Raw genomic sequence first — 5,807 nt, 5'->3', positions numbered from 1 at the left:
ACCATCTCGTCATATCGGCTCATGGCGGATGCTTTTTGCGTCCATCAGGGGTTGATTTTGAGGGGATGGTATTGTCCCGCTGTTGAGTGTAGAAAATGACTCCGTTTGGATAAGTACTGCAAATACTATATGTTGTGCTGTCCTACTGTAAACACTATATGTCGTACCGTCCTACTGTAAGCTTGCTAAAATGCTGTGCCAATTTAGAAGCTTTACAGATGTAAATACTATATGTTATGTGTTGTCCCTGTATGAACCCGCTAGCATATCATCAGGTAAGCCAGGGGTTCACATGGGGAATGTCTCGTCGCTCGCAAACACACCCTCTGGGCCTTCTAGACCAGGGGTGTCAAACTCAATCGCTCAGCGGGCCAAAACTCAAATCACACGTAAGGTTGCGGGCCGAAAGCGGAAAATTAAACCTTTTTTAAACATTAATAAAAATTAAAACAGAAAAAAGTTTTAATAATAAACGATCATTGGCATACCCATTTTCGCTCTTATGCCAATTTGTCAGAGCTGGATGTTTGGCATCTTTTCTTGGCTACAAGTTCGTTTATGTTGGGAGTAATGTTCTGTGTCATTGAGATTCTCATGATGGACTGCAAGTGTTAAATCAGTGAGACGACTCCTGTGTGATGTTTTGTTAATCTTCATCACAGAAAACAGCTGCTCACACAGATATGTGCTACCAAACATGTTCAAGGTTCGATCCGCATGTAGACGAAGCTGGGGCATCTCTTCAGGAATGAAACGAGTGAACTGTGCAGGCCCCACAGTGTCGTACTTTGCCTTTAGTGTCCCATTACACTGCAGCTCTATTAGCTCCATCTGCAAATTTACAGGTGCAGTTTCCACGTCTATGGCAAATGGGTTACGAAAAAGCTCGAAATTACTTTTCTGTGCTTCAAAGTCATTAAAGCGCCGTGCGAACTCGGCCCGAAGTAAGCTAAGTTTTTCAGCAAAGTGTGCATTGGGAAACACCATAGCGTTGACTTGGTTCAACATTGCTTGGCAACAAGAAAAGTGAGACAAGTTGCATTGGTGCATTTGTGTCTCCCATAAGCGCAGCTTCACTTGAAATGCCTTCACTGCATCATGCATATCAGTGATCAAGTGGTCCCATCCCTGGAGCTGCAGGTTCAAGTCGTTGAGATGAGTGGTTATGTCAGACAGAAAAGCCAACTCACATTTCCACTTTTTATCCCGAAAAACTGTGGAGTCTTTTCCTTTGCTGTCCATGAATTGACAGATTTCTTCGATCAGCTGGAAAAATCTACTAAGAACTTTTCCCCGACTTAGCCACAGCACCTCTGTATGATAAGGCATGTCGCCGAACTCTGAGTCTATTTCCTGCAAAAAAGACTGAAATTGGCGGTGATTTAAACCTTTGGCTCTGATAACGTTGACGGTTTGTGTTACAGTGCTCATTACACCTTCCATGTTGAGGACTTTACCACACAGCGATCCTTGGTGTATGATGCAGTGATATGCTATCAATTCACCAGTACAGTTCTCCTGCATTTTTAACCGCATCCTTCCAACTAGTCCATTTTTTTCGCTTATTCTGATCGAAGCGAGAACGCTCTCAGGTAGCCTATCGTTTGGCAAGGCTGCTAATTAGGGAATCTGATTTGCACTTTATATCGCAGGGCCATTAAAAAATATTTTTGCCTAAAATTCTCTCTCGGGCCGGATATAATTGTACGCCGGTCAAGACCTCTCGGGCCTGATATAATTGTACGCCGGGCCTGATGTGGTCCGCGGGCCTTGAGTTTGACACATATGTTCTAGACTGTTATTTGACAGGTTAAGGGCTCACGTGGGAGTCGTGTTTCCGCTCCTGAGTTTGGTAGCCTATCATATGATCAGCTAGAGACTCAAGGAGATGTGGTGTCTATTTTTTTTCTTTTAAATATATAAATATATATATAAATATGAATTACGAAAATATCAATAATGTGATTGCTGCTATTAAAAAATTAGAAAAACAAGGATTTAATTTATCACTAAAATCTGAAACAATCATGTCTAATTTTGAATCATTACATGATGCTAAATGCGCAGGGCGTTATATTCTTCCTGCTCAGTATCGGTTCATAAAAAGAATTCAAAATAATTTGTATAAATCGCTGGATACCGTAGAAGAAGCACAAGTAAATGAATTTGTTTCATTGTCTCGTGCAATTGAAAAGATTAGGTTGGCATTGGCGGCCGAGTATGAAATGAAAAAGATAATAAATACCCGGGTAAGGAAGTTAAAGGATTGTATGTCCGCGGACAGTGTCAGTGATGAAGTCAGCGACGAAATCAAGGAAGTAAATACCTCACCTTGACAAAATCAAGCATCAAGGAAGTAAATATCTCACGCTGATTTACTTGGAAATCACCTTGATTTCGTCAAGTACTTGGAAATGAAAGTAAAAAAAACGGTATATTTTTTTTTACTTCCTTGATGCTTGATTTTGTCAGCGAGATAGTATTTCCCTTAATCGGTCGGGTTCAATGCAGGAGTGTGCATAATTGAGAATTTGATCTCTGTCGCATACAATTGAAATACTATGCTCGCGTCTGAGATTATCCAACTGTTGCTGTGTTAGTAAGAAATCTTCGTCTCCGTATTCATCAATAAGCAAATTAACGTTAATTTCTTCTTGTGCAAATGCAGCCTTGACTGCTTGCTCGAGCGCTTGTTTGTCATACACAAAAACATCTGTGTGGTGGTACATATAAATCCATCTAAGATCTAAATACGCGTATATATTCGAGGATTTGATGTATACCGCAATGCGCGATCACAATATGATCTTTGTTTAATACCTGAAGTTGGTTATCAGTCAGTATAAAATAGTCATTCCCGTATATATCAATGATTATTTTTTCCGGGGTAACTTTTCCGGTTCTGACAGCTTCATCAAGAAGTTCTTTATTATGTATGAAACATTTCACGCGGTGATACATTATATAATACCCGATGATTAATTGGGAATGTTTTTGCTTTTTACTAGTAAAGTACCCTATCAAAATTAGCAAATCGGACGATTTCTGTGATTTTTGCTAGTAAAGTACCCCATCAAAATTAGCAAATCGGACGATTTCTGTGATTTTTATTTGTAAATACCCCATAAATGCCGTGAATTTGTCAGTGTTGCAGAAAATATATATATCTTTTTACTGCAATATCTTCTCGTGAAATGCACGAGTCATGTTATATTTTTTTATTATTTAAAATAATTTATTGAAATATTTTTTATGTTGACGGTGACATTACTGCTATCATCGTCGTCAGTGACATCATCATCAGTGACATCAGTGCTATCATCATCAGTGACATCAGTGCTATCATCATCAGTGACATCTATCATCATCAGTGACATCATCATCAGTGACATCAGTGCTATCATCACCAGTGACATCAGTGACATCATCATCACATTTTGTCTTCAGGGACATTATTATAATATAATATTATTAATTGAAAAGGCTTGGAAATCTTCAGGATTGAAAGTCTTAAGACTGAAAATCGTTATACGATGAAAGTCCTTAGGACTTTACCAGGAGACTAATATGTAGTGTTTCATTCCGCAAATCAAGGGGATTCCCAGACTGGTCTGTCAGCGTGAAATTTATTCTGGTCAGCCAGGGATTATGACATCGCAGATAGACCTGATTGATTGGCTCTTGCACAATCAGAAATCCAGGTGGTTCTTTCGGAGTAAATGAATAAAGAATAAATCCTTGCTGGGCTTGATTTGATACTGTTGTGTCCGTGCTGTAACTGCCATCGATGACATCACACACAAGATTGACCGCGACCACTGAAGTTATATTTACGATGCCCGGGGATACATGACGGCCCTGCCCTTCGGTGTTATTGTTATGTCTGAGGACAGTTGGCTCCGGTAGTGTTTTTCTGTGTTGTGCAAGTATGCCGTCGAAGGACTCATTGATTAGATCATTGACTGATTTCTTCAGCTCGGGCACGTTATACCCGTGAAATTTAAAATTTGGCAGCGTGGCTGTTGTCAGTGAATAATGGGCTAGAAATTGTTGTTTATGGCGATTTATGTTATCAGGGTGATCAATTGTCGCCTGAATTGCTCGCTGGTTAATATATTCCATGTCGGCGGCAAGCTGATTTAATATTTCAATGTGCTTGATAATTTCTCTGCGTGAACTTGTTATATCAAAAAGATGTTCTTGGAAGCTCTGCCGTAGTCGCGTTAGTTGTGTTTTATGTTCTTGATTAATTTTTTCAAAAATTTCAATAATATTTTTTAGGTCAATAGAAACGACTTTTTCTCCTAGGGAGGAGCCTCGTCCATAAATAAATTCCCACCAAATATGATCCTTATGGAAGGAGCTAATCCTACCACTCAACGTTGCACTTTTTATGTCATCCAGACGTCGTTTGTACGACGGTGTAATTTCATGATATGATTGTGTATTCGTTGTATAATCAGACTTCGCTGGCGTTGGTGGTATTGGTGGCGTCGGTGGAGCAACTTCAGGCCATCCTAACACTGTTCTGATCGAACTCTGATATATATCCACGGCGTAGTCTGGGGTGTTTATTTCGATCGCGGATGACAGCGTTGGATCATGAACAGTTATTTCTATTTTTGATTCCTTCCCGGTGATTCTTTTTATTCGACGTTGTAATTCCTCGTTGATGTCTTCGATTTGATAAGACCCGGTTGGTAACCCAATGACGTTCCAGTCTGGCGTGCCATCGGGTTTATTTTTATATGCGAACACAAAAGAATTATTTGCTGGCAATCCGCCAAACGATCTTGATCTGATATTGGGCCAACTGTGATATACTCGTAATTGTGCTAACGCGATCTCGCTCACTGGAATCGCAGTTGGAAAATTAATACTGAATTCTGGCTTAGTTGAGGTTACTGTTAACAAAGATGTTCGCGCCGGCCTTGTATTTGCGACTATCTGCTGAAGTAATTCCGTCATTATTTATCTGCTGTCGTTTCAAATTGAGGTTCTTTTTGTAATCGTTGTACACCCCTGCCATTTGCGCGAATTCGGAATCTGATATTGTTGTATCGTCAAGACTGGATGATATCAGCGCAGACAATTTCGAGTAGGTGCTTGTGGCCGTGCTGTTTAACTTTTCATACTCGTGCAATTTTGTTAGCGCACACGAGGATTTTTTTCGCAATAATATTAGCAACTCCTGCAATTGTCGCTGATGTTGAAACTGTAATTGTGATTGAAATTGCAGTTGTCACTGGTGTTAACGCTGATAATAACACACCCGTGGATGCAACTATCGCTGACACCGAATATACTATTGTGTCTAACACGGTTACACACCGCTTGTATTTTTTATCTTTGTTGTATATTCGTTGATGGTATTTTTTAACTCTGATTGCCATTTGCGTACCTGACCATATCTGTATTGCTGCGCTTTTGTCGGTGACTGCGTCACTGTCGTTGTCATTTATTATTTTACGCAGTAACCAATTGAGGCGTTTCAGCTACAAATTCCAAACACCACCAGTAAGATGTTGCGGTTAATTTCTCGTCGGCAGATTCCAGTATAAATGTTTCTTCGGTTCCGCTATTTGATATGATAGTCACAACCCCGGAATACTTATCGGTGGAATGTCTCCTTGGGATATGTTGTGAAGATTTCAAATTTAGCGGCACTGAACACAGACAGTCTGTACACGCCAGTGACTGTTGCGGTATATTTGATAGTATTATTTTGTCGAGACCATGTTGCAAATCCAGATGATATCGTGTATACTATATTGGTGATATGCCCGGGAGTAACTCCAGTGGGGACT

General features: G+C 40.0%; 1 pseudogene; it reads right to left on the bottom strand.

Annotated features, from left to right (window-relative positions):
• Positions 1–513: 513 nt before the first annotated feature.
• LOC149797072 (general transcription factor II-I repeat domain-containing protein 2 pseudogene) lies at positions 514–1,443 on the bottom strand (annotated as a pseudogene).
• Positions 1,444–5,807: the final 4,364 nt, after the last annotated feature.

The sequence above is a fragment of the Sinohyriopsis cumingii genome, chromosome 6 (assembly GCF_028554795.1).
Source record: "Sinohyriopsis cumingii isolate HCF-2022 chromosome 6, ASM2855479v2, whole genome shotgun sequence".
Lineage (NCBI taxonomy): Eukaryota > Metazoa > Mollusca > Bivalvia > Unionida > Unionidae > Sinohyriopsis > Sinohyriopsis cumingii.
This window is presented reverse-complemented; position numbering and strand designations above follow the sequence as displayed.